The following is a 15,944-nucleotide window of genomic DNA, read 5'->3' as shown; positions in this document are numbered from 1 at the left end:
AAGCCTCCTCTAACTTCTGCAGACTTGTTGGGCTGGTTCTCCAGCAGCGCCCTGCCCTCCTTCTCTCAAAACACTTATCACAGTGCTGCTGACAAATTTGCTATCTTCCCAACTAGACCTTGAGCTTTAAGAGACTGCGTCCAACTCACATCGCCAGAAATTAGCAAAGTACCGCAGAGCACACGATAGGGACTCAGGTATTTTCAGTACGCTGGGTCTGTCCTGTGCCCCGAAACGACAGCAGTGACAAAACAGGCTGCCCTCACAGAGTCCACACACTGAAGACAATAAACAAGTGAATAACGCATAAATGCAATGAGAGTTGTGAAGAGTGCCATGAAGGAAAGAATTAGAGGGCTGTCCTGGAGCATTTTGGGGGGAGGTTGAGCTGGAACACCTACTTTGGACAGTGAGTGGGCAGGGATCTGAGACGCTGACCTTGAGCAGGAATCTGAAGAATGAAAAAGAGCCAGTCATGCGAAGACCAGGGAAGTGAAGTCACTAGGCAAGAAAAAGCCTGGTATATTCTAAGAATGTCAGAAGGTGAGAATGGCTGAGCAAAGAGGGAAAATAACTTATTCTTCATGTTACCAAGCCAACTGCCCTGGAGGCTCCAAGCACAGGCTCTTTGTCACCTGTGGGATGAGCCCCCCTAGAGAGGCGGCTCTGTTCCCTCCGGTGGAGAAGGCACTTGGTAACAGAGAAGCCCCTACAACATTGTCTTTTCTACAAAATATTTCAAAGCCCTAAGGCCCTGCCTTCCAAGCTCAGATTCCAACGCAGTGAGGTGAATCTGTTCTTATTACAAACGTTTCCTACACTAAAATCAATTAGCAACCAGCACACGAACAGGAATGAGACTACTGGTGGTCCTTTTGTGTCTAGATAGAGAAAGGTTGGAGGGGGAGATGGCAGGGCTTCTAGAGTCCTTCCATCAAATCAGGATGTGTCTCTTTGAGAAGATGGGCTGTGAAGGTAGCCCTGGGGGAAGGTGACCTCTTTCCAAAGATTAAGTGTAGGGGCCTCCCTTGGGGTCATGGCATCCCCAGCCACACCTACTTCATTCCAAGGCCAAGTTTACACCTATGCACGCTAGATCTGGAATGTGCCCTGTCATCCTGCTCCCAGTTTGGCTTTCTCTGCCCCAGAACAATACCCAACATAGATTGACTATGAGTAACTGTGGATAACGCTGGAGCCAAGGACTGTTTACATGTCCTTCTGGACAACCTGTTCTCTTCTTCCACCATCAGACTCAGAGCTCCCTCCCTCCATTCCTCTCCTCCTCTGGCCCTCAGAAACAGTGTGCATTCCTAGCTTAGGCAATGCATTCTTGCCACCCTGACACATACCACCAGAGTGGGCCAGGCAGGCTGCTGGAAGAGCCAAGCTACCCACCCAACGCTTGGCTTTGACCAAGGGCGTCAAGCCAAGCAATGGCGTCATAACAGCTAAGGCCCCTTGATAAGCCGCATCAGCTCAACTCTTAAAATTGATCGTGGCGTTGCTGATGAAGTCAATGAGGGTTACATCAGACTGCATCCCTCCACAGCCCAGTCTGAATGACTTTTCATCAGGTCAAGTGTGGTGGTTAACTCTCCCCTCACTGGGGAGGCAGCTGCTAGATCGAAATCTGGAGTGGTTTTCAGCGGGGACAGGGTTGTTGGTTATAGAAAGCACCATAACATAATGGGACCTTCTGGGTTTGGAAGGTCTCTAAGGAAGCTCTTGGGTTCAATTCCGTCACTACTAAATCACCACTGATTCTGGATTATTTTGAACCAATGCCCAATGTCAATGTCTTCCATGGATAGGATTCATTCATTCATTCATTCAGTAAGTGTATTTAGCACTTCCTGTGTGTCATGCACTGTGCTATATGCAGGATAAGGAGATGAACAAGACGTGTTCCCTTCCATCACAGAGCTCCATAAACGGTGATGTATATATTTATTTCTCTGAGAAGTCAGCCGAAAGACCACCATACGAACCTTCCAAAGTTGATAACTCCCAACAACGTCATCATGAGCTATAATGAGCACTCTGTCTTCAAGGACAGTGATGATGATGCTGGTGGCCGAGCACCTTGAATTGCTAAGTCACGTTGAATCAGGAAAATGTTTTTCCTCCTGCACAGTGTCTCATGTGTCACAGGCAGTTAATAGTTGACAAAGAGAACGAAATAGAGCTACAGTCTCTATGAGTCATTACTTTTTTATTGTGATTACTTATTGTAATATTAATATTAATAACTAAATTTGAGTGCTTACTAAGTACCAGAAATAGTTCTAAAGGCTCTATATGCGTTATGTCATTTAATCTTAACAACCCCAAGAGGTAAATACTGTCATTCCCCTATTTTCATCCTGACTTTACAGATGCAGAAACTAAGGTTTGGTTTATTTGTGTTCCTTATTCCCAGCAAGGATTTCCAGTGGCTCCGGTTGAGAACCACCGGCCCGGCTCAAGCTCCTCACCATATGAAGCCCGCTCATCCAGACTTTATCTCTTCCAGTCAATGGCTGCAGCACTTTCCCAAGTGGTGGCCATAAACCCACAAGCCCCAAATTGTGAGGTCATTTAGTCATTCAATAAATATCTATTTTGAATTTCCATGTGATGAGAACACAGCGATGAAACAAACACAGGCTCTGTCCTCAGGAGGCTTATCCACTCTACCTGGTAGAGTAGATAAAAAATGAACAGATACAAGATAGAAAACCCAGAGCATGCGCTGAACCCACTGGACTGCCAGATGACAGCAAAGGTCCAGGCTGAGACTCGCCCTTCAGCTCTCCCACCTCAAGCTCCCGCAGCTGGACCCCTGGGTTCCAGGTCCTTAGTATGGTTCACACCTTGGATCTGTGCCCTCCTGTGACCCAGGACCCTGTCACCAGCCTCACTTTACCAGCACCTGTGTCGTCAGCATCATGGGCAAGACAATGCCAAAAATTTACTCTGTGCAGCCCAGTGGAACTAAAACATAGAGAAAACACCCAAAGGGAGTGACAAGAAGAAGCATAGGGGCCCAAAGGACAACTGCTTAGAACTCATAAAGAATCACTAGAAAGAAGAGAACAAGAAGAAAGAATTCACTTGGGTGATCAGAAATTGAGCAATAAGGAATTGGCGGAGAACCAGGGTCCAAATGATAGACAAGTCTCTCCAGCATGAGAGCAGCAGAGCTGCTGGCTCAGGGCAGTCACAGCCCCCTCAGGCCTCGCAAAGAAACATCGGAGATTATCAAATTCCTCAACAGACAGTTCAAGGTTCTCCAGCCTTCTGTGGACAGGAGCTGTCCTGTGCTGGGTTGCATTTGGGATTCAGTACTCCGATGACGTCTGCATCCCTAGACAGTGTGTTCTGTGCTTGCTCTGGTTGTGAGGTCTTTGCTTATCACCCAGAGGTAAAAAGCACCAACATCATGGTCAGAGTCCTCTCCATGCTCTTGTCATCTGAGATGCAGAAGAGAACACAATCCGTGCAGAGCAGTTGATGCTCTTCGACATGGTGGAGATTAAGGGAGGAGACCAAATTCCATGGGTCTCAGGTGACTGGCTCTTCAGGGAGGCAGAGTAGATAACTTTATCTCTCACCCGGAAGTCAGAGCCCCAGTCCTGCTCCCATGACTTTTCTCACGGCAATCTCCTCAAAACAAAGAACACTGGCTTCTCTTCTACAACCTATTTAAAAGGCATAGCAACTGGCACAGTCTCCAACACAGGCAACAGCACCATCATTGGGCAAATTGCCTCACTGGCTTCAGAACTGGAAATGAGAAGACACCCATTGCCATTGAGACTGAACGCTTTCTTTGTGTTGTGGCAGGAGTGGCCACTTCACCAGCATCCTTTTCTTCATCATCACAGTGTCCGTGAAGTATGTCCTGGACTCCGCCATCTTCCTCAGTGGCATAATTGTGGCTCATGTACCTGAGGGCCTCCTGGTCATTGTCACTATCACTCCATTACTGACAGAAAAGTGGATGGCCAAGAAGAAGAAAAATGAATGGCCTGGTGAAGAACCTGGAAACACTGGAGACCCTCAGTTCCACCACTATTGTTTGCTCTGACAACCCTGACACTCGGACTCACAACAGGACCCATGTAGGGTTTGGCAATCAGATCTAAGTGGCTGACACACGTGAAGAACAGACAAACCCACTTTTGGCCTGAAGCTCTGGAATCTGGGCCTCAAGATAATAACACCGCATAACCAAGTTGAGTTCAAAGCAGCACAGGAAAGTATTCCCATCGTTGAGAAAGCTGTGGTTGGAGATGCCTCAGAAACTGCCCTTGGAAATTCTCAGAGGTCATTTTGAGTGATGTGATGGAAATTAGGATGTGAAACTGCACGGTGCCTGAAATCCCTTTTGATTCTGCCAACAAATACGAGCTCCCCATACATGAGATGGATGACCCCAAAGACAAATGCTTCCTTATGGGGATGAAGGGGCCCCCGAGAAGACCTTAGAGACGTGCAGCACCATCCTTATCAATGTCCTAGTGCAGCCTCTGGACAAGGGCACAGATAAGGCCTTCTGCGCAGCCTGCATGGAGCTAGGTGACCTGGGGGAGAAACTTTCTGGGTTTCTGTCATCTCTACCTGCCAGCAATGGAGCTCCCAGAAGCCTACTCATTTGACAGATACCATGACCTTTTCCACTCCAACTTCTGCTTTGTGAGCTCTTGTCAATGATCGATACCCGACAGTACACTATGCCAGAGGGCTGGGATCAACGTCATTACGGTTAAAGGTGTCATCCCCTCACAGCCAAAGCTATCGCCATGAGCGTAGGTATGATTTCAGCCAACAGTGAGATGGTGGAAAACACCGAAAAAATGCCTCAACACTGCTATGGAGGAAGTTAACAAACAGGCGGCTAAAGCTGCCATGGTGACCAGTATGGAGCTGAGGGACATAAGTCAGGAGCACCTGGACGAGGTCTGAACCAACCACTCGGAAAGCGTCTTTGCTCAGACATCTCCCCAGCAGAAGCTGATCATCGCGGTTGTTGCTGTGACAGAGGATGGAGTTAGCAATTCTCCAGCTCCAAAGAAGGCAGATATAGGGGTTGCCATGGGGGTAACAGGTTCTGATGCAGCCAAAAATGCAGGCCAGGCCGTCTTAAAGAATGATAATAACATCTTTGGTTTTCTAGTCACAGGGGGAGGAAGGCTGCCTAATCTTTGACAGCCTAAAGAAGGATATTGCGTACACTCTGACCTAGAACATTGCTGAGCTTTGCCCTTTTTTGATTTACATTATTGTTGGGCTTGCCCTGCCCATTGGCATCATTACCATCTTGTTCATCAACTTGGGCACAGACATAATTCCCTCATTTCTTTAGAAAGCTAAAAGTAAGATTATGAACCAGAGCTCGCACCACAAGAAGATGGACAGACTGGTGAACAAGCCATTTACCATGTACCCCTGCCTGCACATGCTAGCCCTGGGAGCTTTTGTTGTTTTTGTCACCATTTATGCACAGGGCGGATTTAGATGGAGCACTTTCATTAACCTCCGGGGCAATGGGGGACGGACAGCATGAATGACTGGGAAGACAGCTAATGGACCGGCATGGGCTAAGCAGCAGAGGAAATACCTAGAAGGGACAGGCTACACAGCCATCACGTAGCCATCTCATTGGCATTACGATCCAGCAAATAGCATATCTGATCATGAGAAAACCTGGACCAATTTCATCTTGCAGCAAGGCCTTTTCCAAAATAAAGCCATCGGGGTAGGATTGCTTCACAGCTTGTCATAGTACTTGTCCTTTCCTAAGACCTCGGAAGCGTCACAACCCTGAATTTCACTCTGCTCCTGGCTCAGGATTGGTTTGTGGACGTGCCACATGCCACTCCTCTTCAAGTGTAGAATGACATGTGACAGCTTCTCACCAGACTTTACTGTGGAAGCTGTTGGGATAATATATCACTAAGACCGTCTTCTTTCCCTAGGCTCCCAACTTCACGTTGGTGATGATCTTCAGACGTCTTGTGAAAAAACGATATCATCAAAATTTATATTAGAAAAAGACAAAAACTGTATGAAAGGCACTTGATTGATGTTCCGTACTTTATAGCTGAGATCTGACCGTTTATATATGACTTTTATCTCTATCTCCAACTCCTGTTTTAAAATACAGGTGTGTGAATTTCAAGGTAATGATGTAGGGGAAAAACATATGTGTATTTATGTAAGTTTCCCTGGTATTGGACAGTCTCGTGTAACCCAGATTTCTGGTGGGGCCTTCCTGCTCTCAAGCTCTAGATAAAATTCCTCCAATCTCTATTCTACATCCTATTGAAGATCAATGCCCTCCCCAAGATTTCTGTGAATTTTGGGGGAAATTGGACACTTTGCTCAATAATTCAGCTCAAGGTTTGCAGGAAATGGAGGCGGGGGCAGGATTACATCATAAGAACATGGACATCCACCATTTTGACTCTCCGATAGTGCCGTGTTATGTCCCACCATGTCACCCCTCACCCCTCCCTCTGGCCATGTCCCTAGTCCATTTGTGCATGACCCCTGATCTCACCTCTTCTCCTCCCTCTCACCCTGCCCTTCACTCCGACCGCTAGAATGCTAGTTTGACTTCCTCCAACTCCTGCTCCAAAAATGAAATTCAAGTCAACTTTGTATACCCTAACCCAATGGGCTCAACTAACAAAAGGATCTTTCATTTACCAGGAAGCCACTGTGGTTTGCAATAGTAATATCTATTTCTTGTAAAACATTTGCAAAGCGCTTTCCAGTACTAATATTACGCCAATCATGCTTTATGCTTTTGACTTAGGTTTATTCACGTGTGGACCACACATCTATGTTGACAGGCCCAGAGAGACCTCATTTTAAAGTAAAAGACATTTTATAAAACATAAAAACTAAGATAGAAAGTATTAAGTGACACAAGAAAGGTCCAGGGGTCAGACCATCTGTAAGTGACTTCTGGCATCCCTTCTCAATTCTAATTTTCCACGATTCTAGCTCATGTACCATGATGCCCAGATAGGGGCACAGAAGAGGCTTTAAGAAGGAGCTGCATCTGGGCCAGACTTAAAGAAGAGACAGTGTCAAGATAAGGGAGCCGACATTTAAGGAAAAGTTTAACTGATCCCATTTTCCTTTGAATGAATCGAAAGACTTTACAAGAAGTCAATATTGGGAGTTTGATGATTCTAGGACATTCTCAATTATTTTTCCCCTTTTTACTTGCAAAATTAGAAGATTTTACTGCCTATCTTTCCATCCGTCTTCCCCTTACATGACATTGATGGAGGGCCTTCTGTTTCAGGCAGTGTGCTAAGCACTGGAAATGCAAAGATGCAGGCCCAGAGGAAGGAGTTCAAGTCCAATGGGGGAAATAAACAAGCAAAGAAACATAATCAGTCTCGGACCTCCTGTTCCTGCGTCTCTGCCACAGGCTCTGGCCTCTACCACGCAAGCGTAAGCACAATATTCAACTCCTTCTCTAACACACTCGCCCCTAAGTCCATTCCCACCAGGCGTTTGGTGGCTTAAATAACTGACATTAAAACTTTCAGGAGGCAGGATTGCCCCCACGGTCTCTTCGTCTCCTGGCTTCTCTCTCTCCTCTTTCCCCTTTTTTCTCTCCTCACTCTCCTCTCAGGAAAAGGAGAAATACAAATTCCACTCCTTGTTCTACACACAGCAGTTCCGAAGGCATCTTTTGTTACTTGAGCGTACCCTTGGGTCTTACCCTCCACCCATGGTGACTCAAAATATTTCTCCCAAATAACTACAGGTCCTCCCCAGAAGGAGTTCTGGAGAGGGAGGAAAAGGGGTCTCTGTCTGTGCTCACAATGCGGTGGGTCTGATGCAGTACAAATCAGAGGAGGCAGCCTGTGTGGTAAAGGCTGGAGGGAATTCTGGTTGATAAATTGCGTTTCTGGTTCTCAGTAAGACGATTCCAGAAATGTAGGGAGTCGGCCCGTGGACTCGCCAGTGTTTGGGTTATGTTTCAACCTGATTGAGCACCAGAACTGCACACAGTGCCAACTCCCATGTGTTTGAGGAGGGCCGGGTACATAATGCTTTTCTGGTTTTGTTTTTGGGTCTTTTCCCCACGTGTCTGGGGTGTTTCTTCCATTAAAACCAGGACTTTCTTCCCTCTGGGCCTCCACACTGAATCCAACCCAAGTTGATACCCCTAGGAGATGCTAAATCCACTTTGGGGCCAAAGAATAGAGATAATTTATTCAAAAACATGCCAGTAACTTCATGGAGAATTTCAGGGGCAGTATCATTTCACTCCGGATTCCCCGACGGGAATAGTGACATGGCAGGACAGGCTGTTTGTCTAGATGTTTCTGCAGAGGAAGGAGAGACAGGTCCAGAGCCTGGGTGGGTCCGGGGCTGCCCTTATTCCAGGGCTGCAACACAGTGTGGGAGTCTCTGCCTGTCCCCTCTGACCACCTCTCCCTCTTTCTTCTATGTCCTTCTTACGTGCAGGATCCACATTTCAATTCAGGGCTGCAAGTGCCGTCTCCCCAGCAGATGTGGCATTCTTGCTAAGGCAGCCTGAATAAAAGATTCCACAAAGACATGATTGTTATCCTCAAGTAGCTGAAATCGTGTCCTACAGAAGAGGCATTAGACTCCATTGGCTCAGTGGCAGAAAGGGTTGGAGACCATAGACAGAAGCTGCTAGAAGGCAAAAACGTCTTCATTATGTAAAAGAGTATTAGACTGAAACTAGAACTGAACTATTTCAAACATCTGAAGTTAGACACTCTCCCAGCTTCCTCAACCCCCAAATTTATTTACAGCACTGATGTGCATGGCATGTTAGAACGTCCTGGGGAAAGAAATTGAACCATGACCCAACTTGGGGTTCAAACATGGAAACAGCCACAGTGGATTTGGAGTGTGGGGGCAACATGCCAAGAGAAGCTAAACTTCAAGGGGAAAAGCAAAGCAGAATCTGCAATGGGGGCAGGGAACCACGGGAGAGTGGGGAAAGAGACGCCAGGTCGGGGGGTCTAGGTGGGAGTGGAGGCTCTGGGAACAGCAAGGTGGTGGCCCTGCTTTCATCCACCTCAGTCCCAGACACTCTGGTGACATGAGCATGGAGGGCGAAGGGCCCTGTGTAAACGTTCAAAGAGCCGTGATGATGAAGGACCCAAGCAATTCAGAGAGAACCGCAGAGGAGGAGTCCACCAAGAAAAGGAAACCGTTTCTGTTCTGGCAGAAAGAAAATGACTATCAAGTAGCTTAGAGCAGCAGGGGTAGAAAGGGTGACACAGGCTCCAGACCCCGTGCAGCTGCAGAGACAGAGCCTGGGACAGACCTGCTGGAACACCAGAATTATCAGCCCACAAGGCAGTCGCGACCCAGCTCCCAGCAGGGGCTGCCCGGATTCAGGCATCCTGTAAGGCAGCCCTTGTAGATTTCCAGAGGAGCCGAGGGGTCCTCTCATCACCCTCAGTACCATGAAGACCAAAATTCTGCAAAAAGGACATCCAACTATCAGATTTCCTGTCTGCATCTTTTTTTATATTTTTCTAAAGTCAGGTTTAAAATTTACCCTTTTAAGGTATACAATTTAATAAATTTTCACAAGTGCATACAGTTGTAAAATCACCACACAGGGGCCCGCCTGGTGGCGCAGTGGTTAAGTTCGCACGTTCTGCTTCTCTGCAGCCCGGGGTTCGCCGGTTCGGATCCCAGGTACGGACATGGCACGGCTTGGCAAAAAAAAACATGCTGTGGTAGGCGTCCCACATATAAAGTAGAGGAAGATGGGCAAGGATGTTAGCTCAGGTCCAGTCTCCCTCAGCAAAAAGAGGAGGATTGGCAGTAGTTGGCTCAGGGCTAATCTTCCTCAAAAAAAAAAAAATCGCCACACAATCAAGATACAGAGCACACTCATCAACCAAAATAGCCCCTTATGCCTCTTTGTAGTCAATATCTCACTTCCATCCCCAGCCCTGGCAACCACCAATCTGTTTTATCCCTATAAATATATGTTCTGTTTGCTGCCTCTTCCAGAATGTCATATAAATGAAATCACAGCATATGTAGCCCTTTGAGTCTGGTTTCTTTCCCTTAGATAAGGCAGTTGAGATCTACCCAAGATGTCATGCATGTCAGTCACCTGTTCTTTTTCTTGGTACTCTAGCCGGGTTCCAGGTGTGGGCACACTGCCATTCGTTTATCCATCTCCAGCTGATGGACTGTTGTTGTTGATGTTTGGCTTGTTTTCAGGTTTTGACGATTGTGAATGAAGCATTTGCATACCTCTTTCAGTGTGGGCATGTGGTGTCTTTGGGTAAATCTCTAGGAGTGGCATCGCCAGGCCATATGGTAAGCACATATTTAACATTATAAGAAATGGCCCGACTGTTTTCCACAGTGGCTGAACCCTTCGGCATTCCCACTGCGTCTGCCTCTATGGTAACCTAATTTGCACTCACAGGATCTCAGGCTGAGAATACTGAAATTCTACTTCTATTGACCCAACATCCAGGAAGGCAGAAGTGTCCAGAAGCGGAATTCGCAGCCCCTGGAAATGTGAGTGCCCTGCCCCCGTGTGTATCCGGGCAGAGGCTGGGCAACCACTCGTCAGGGAGGCGGGAGAGGGCTAGACCCCCTGACCCTCCAGCTCCCTCCCAGCTCTGGATTCTGCGATCCTATGACATGAACGTCACCCTGGCCAGCATTTGGAGACACCACCCACCCACATCTCTCACCACTTGGCTCACTGGACAAACACGCGCCTTGATGTTTGACGTCTTTATCAGTTTGACTGATGTGTTCCCTTGAGTAGATATTTTTCATGCAATCAATTGAATCTCTTGGCGGTTTTTGCAAAGAGGTCATAAATTAGTGGACCACCCACATGCCGTTTCAGGTTCATCTGCTGACCCGTTTGGGACTGTAGATGTTTCGCTCAACCTCTCGATGCTTTCGTTTCCCCGTCTGAGGTTAACAGAATCCAGCACTTGAATCCCGCAGAGCACACCGGGAATAGGAACTGCTGAGTGGTGATATTGGTATTTACGACTGGAAAGACCGCTTTTACTCTGTCCTCTTTGCTGTGGGTTCTGGAGTCAGTCAGGCCTGAATTTGGATTCTGACTCTGTTCCTAGCTGTGTGACCCTGAGCAAGTCCTTAACCTCTCTGAATCTTGGTAAAATGGACATTCTCTGCAGAGGATTGGGTAAAGCCCTTTGCATAGTGCCTGGTATAGAGTCCACCCTCTGAGGAGCATTATTTTCTGCTTTTACTGTCCCTGAGTCTACTCTCTCCATCGCCACTCCTTAAGAGGACCGTGGTCAGCTGAGGCTAGTGCAATGGGAATTCTGGGGCTGGTCAGTGGTACTAGACACAGAGCAGAACGCAGGGGTTGGGGTGAGAAAGGCGGCAGGCAGGCCCAGATGGGGGAGCTGCATGGGAGCTGCAGGGGAGGCCATGGTGACCCAGGGAAGACGCCTTCAGCAAGCACTGCAGAGTTCGTCTCCTGCGGGAAGCTGCGCCCAGACTCTAGACGCGGAGCCATTTCCAGTCGCTGTCTCTGAGCTCCAGGCCCACGACATCTTTCTGGCTAAGGGCTTCACATTTCGATGTTTCCCGAGACTCTGAGACTCCTTCTAGACATATTGAGCCTATGGGAGGAGATGTCCCCCAAATTCTTTGGGGACACGAAGCCCACTTGGGTTGGGTAGAGGCATGACTGAATAGTTCTGAAATGCTCTCCTCTTGTGAACAAGACAGAGAGCGGGTCTGACCGGGCCCTGTCAATCAGTCTTTGTCAGAGAAGTCAGAAACTTCTAACGCCTGTGAATGTTGTTTTTAAACACCTGCCTAGACCAGGCCTTTGTCATCCCTGACAACATGAGAATGACAAAGTGAATGTTCCACTCACCTTCACAAATGTCTGCAAATGGGTCTCTAAACCAACACAGCCAAGTTCTCACCGCCCAACTCCACCCTGGTCCCTCCCATCTCATCCCTCTTCCAACCACGCTCACCTTTCCCAGGTCTGGGAGATAAATTAATTCACTCCCTCTCCCAGGCCAGAAGGAGACCAGAACAACGGGGCCCAGCCAGGAACAGGGCAGTGAAGGAGCCAAGAGTTGGGTGAACAGTGGGCATCTCTCCTCCCTGGTCCTGCTTGTCCTGGATGTGGGGAGGATGGGACAGCGAGAGCCTGCCCAGAGCAGCGTGCTGGAGAGAGTTCTTGACTGGGGGTCAGAATGCACCTCCTGGATCCCAGCCTCAGAATTTCTGAGTCAAATAAACTTGGGCGAGTGACAACTTCTAGACTCAGTGTTCAGACTCTTCGTCTAGAAATGAGGGTAATAACACCTCCTTCACAAGATTATTTTGGGGGTTAGAGATAATACATATAAAGCCTCTGGCACATAGTAGGCACTTAATAAACCATAGCTACTTTAGTTACTATTGTCTTTCTTCTTGCTATAAGGAGTAATTAAGGCAATCCATTTGAATTCCAGCACCAATTTCGCCAGACCCTCCACTGTGTGACTAGGCGAGAGGAGCGAGGCCCGGGCTCCAGAGCGCGGGCTCTTCTCTCTCTTACTTACGGCCTGAGCAGAGGCGTAAATGGCTTGCTTGTTTTTCATCAGCCCCATCCTTGGAGGGCAGCCTCAGAGTGATGGACGAGATAGCACTGAAATTGTTTCAAATATCATTTTTCAGCTACTTAACCTTAGAAACATCTTATTAAGGGGAAAGTCAGCGGGTGGCTGACTTTTCAGAATCATTATTAATTTTTGCTTATAGACATCATTTCTCTGGGCTTTCCAAATGTTCCCTCACCCTCCCACACCCAACCCAAACCGTGGAAAAGCAGGAGTTGGCCTTGGACACTGTGTTCTGCCTCCGCTTGCAGCTCGAAGGCCATACCTGTTTGTGGGGCAGAGAGGAGTCCGGTTTCCGAGGCCGTCAATCTGGGAGCCAATCCACTTGCTAAAAAGATTGGAAACGGCGTCTCAACAGCCTGCAGCTAAGCTTGAAGGCCTCGGCCTCCAGAGAAGCTCTCATGTTACAAAACTTGACGGAAAATGCTTGCGTAGGGGACTTGGAGAGACAAGGCCCAGGTCGCTTTGCTCCCGCTGCAGGAATCTGGACGGGAGACAGACTTGTGTCCAGATCCCAGCCTCAGATACCACCCCAGCCAGCAAGCTGGCCGGGCAGAATGGGCTGCTTTTCCCAAATCAGCCACCTCCCTCCTCCCTAACTATCCACCCATCTCTGTTTCCAATCACCGCATGAACGATCAAGCTCAGCTCTTCTGTCAGGGCACCGGGAGGTGGTCTAAGTGGAATAGCATACTCTGAGTGCAAAAAAGGGAAGAAAAAAGGCAGGATGGTAGGAAGAACTTGGACGGACCTCAGGGAAAGCCATCGCTCTCTGTCCTATGGTTCTAGGCTCAGGATCACAAGGACCCAGGTCCTCTGAGATCCCCTGACAGCCTGCAGATGGAAGAGAGGTGACAGACAACAGCAGAGTGCAGGATACTTGAAAGGAGGCTCAGATGTGGGAACCATGTAAGTGGACAAGCTATCAGACCACTGAGGATGACTTTTAGGCCAAACCACTAAAATCAAAAACAAAACAAAAGAAGCAGACAAAGGAGAGTGTTGATCCTCTTGAACCGGGTATGCCTGATGCAGGCTCCACCTCCTCCTTCCTGGGAGCGTGAGCCAATACATCCCCTGAGCTACTCAAGGCAACTGGAGCTGGGATTCGGTCATTTTCAACCACAGAAGTTCCAGCTATACACTAAGCCACTTGTTCAAAGTCACACGGTGAGAAAGAAGCAAACCAAGGCTGTTAGCTGAGGCCTGTCTGATCCAAAGGCATGATTGTTTCATTCTTTATGTTGCTTTCCACGTCCTTCTTTCCCAGTGACAAGGTCATCCACTCTTCAACCAGGGGCAGGAAGAAGGAAAACCAAGCTCAAGTATTTTGTTCAATAGCAAACCACCAAGAATGGTTCCAGGTGCTGGGACGACAATGGTGAGGAAGACAGCCAAGGACACAGTGGAGTGGGGAGCACGTCTGTGAACAGACTAGAGGGTAGGAGGAGAGAAAGAAAGAGGAAGAAAGCGGGAGCTACAGCCATGCTGTGGAGTCAGGTAGGGATCTTCCCTCTCCTCTCCCTCCAGCCAGGATAGTTGCGGGGGCTACCTTCCAAGAAAGCATATCCATTTAATTTTTTCCAGTGTAACTTTCCTCAAATTTCTAGCCTGGAAGATACAGTATATGTCTGTCCTTGCGTTGACCATGTTCAAGTTCTACAGGATAAAGGACAGAGCTTAATATAACTTAGTCCCACTACCAAAATGAATCAGCTAAGCCTCAGGGAGGTTAACGGCAGCTACTGTTCCACGTCTCCCTGTCTACCAGCTCTGATGAGAGGGCAGACCAAACAGAAGATCCGAAAAGCGAGAAGGCCAGGCACAAACGCAAGATGGTATCATTCAAGGAGGTGGAGCTGAAGTGTCTCTTCAGTTGAATCATCTTTTTGCTGGAGTCTGGGTGCAATCTGGGACTCTGAATGACACATGGCCCATTCGTATAAATCCTTGTTTGGTTAGTAGTGGTGACAACTTAAGATTAGCCTTTTCGCATTACATAAAGACACTCTCCGCCGCCAGGAAAGTCCCAGAGATCGTAAAACTCAGGTCTCATGGCTCCTAACACCTGGCCTGTCTGAAGCCCACCTTACAATTGGGGGAAGGGCTAAAACCAGAGCCTCCAGGGCTCAGTGTCCCGAGGAGGACATCTGCAGGAAGGAAGAAGGGGGTTAAGACATATTCTTATTTGAGGATGCGAGGTTGTGTTCCTGAAAAGATTAAGACCTTCAGGGGTATATCCGCCAGGGTTCTCGGTTGCAAACAATAGAAATGAGCTAAAGGTTGTTCTGCTCATCTCATCCTCAGAAAGGAATTTAATAGAACAACAGTGGGTGGCTCAAAGAATCAACAGGAAGGATGGATAATTCTACTCTTGTGGGAGAACAGCCAAGTTCATGCCTCAGAAACCATCCGTTAGGGTGCCATTCCAAGTGCCACTTGTCCGGGGACACCACCACTGCTGCACTATGTCACTCCCACTAGACCCTGGCTTCTGGGGGTCACCAGCACCAGAATGAGGCCTACACTGTCCCTGCTTCTATCTGTCAACCCTCTCGAGACTCAGAGGCCTCCAGTGGGAACTTCTAATATTGCCTAGCCTCCAGGGTCTCAGGAAAATAGGAGTCTGCCCCTTTGAGCTTCCCCTGGGGGGAGCAGAGCCCTGTTCCCACCTAGACTCACACAGAGGTGAATTCTCCTAGCAGAGGAAGAGGGTTGGGATGACAGGCCATCAAAATGGCAGCTAGTGTCCCCTCCCCATGTGTCTTCTCATTAACCTCTCTACCTCTCTACCAGGCTACAACCATACCAGCCCTGCCAGGAGCAAATTTATCCTTCTGAAAAATTATTTTAAAAAATCGTCAGAAGAAAAAATTCTATCGGGCAGTGATTACAATGTCTTGTGAATTTCAGAGGTGGGAATTTCTTCTGGGTATCTTATTCTATTCTCTTCGGCAAGCGGAGACGGAAGGTCAGGAATCCACAAGCAGCAGCCTTCCATTGGGCTCCCTCTCAATCTACTTCAGCAGTTTCAAGGACCATGACTCAGTGGGGCTTGCCCCACCCGACCCCCAGCTTTATCCTATGCTATCCTGCTCACCTGCCCTAATCCTTCAGATTCCTCACCCCAGCCTCCCGACTCACTGCCCCATGCCACTCTTCCTCCTGCACGTGGCCAAGCCCTAGATGAAACCCAGAATTTTAACAAGTGCTCTGATTATGGATTCATGCAATGGTGTGGGGCCAGGATCGCTGGAGAGCAGGCTCAGCTCTCATGCCAGCCCAAGAAAACCCACCTCAGACCCCCCT

General features: G+C 48.2%; 1 pseudogene; it reads left to right on the top strand.

The window, feature by feature from the left end:
* Positions 1-2,930: 2,930 nt before the first annotated feature.
* LOC124228592 (potassium-transporting ATPase alpha chain 2-like) lies at positions 2,931-5,985 on the top strand (annotated as a pseudogene).
* The last annotated feature ends 9,959 nt before the right edge of the window (positions 5,986-15,944 follow it).

This window comes from Equus quagga, chromosome 17, assembly GCF_021613505.1.
Source record: "Equus quagga isolate Etosha38 chromosome 17, UCLA_HA_Equagga_1.0, whole genome shotgun sequence".
Lineage (NCBI taxonomy): Eukaryota > Metazoa > Chordata > Mammalia > Perissodactyla > Equidae > Equus > Equus quagga.
This window is presented reverse-complemented; position numbering and strand designations above follow the sequence as displayed.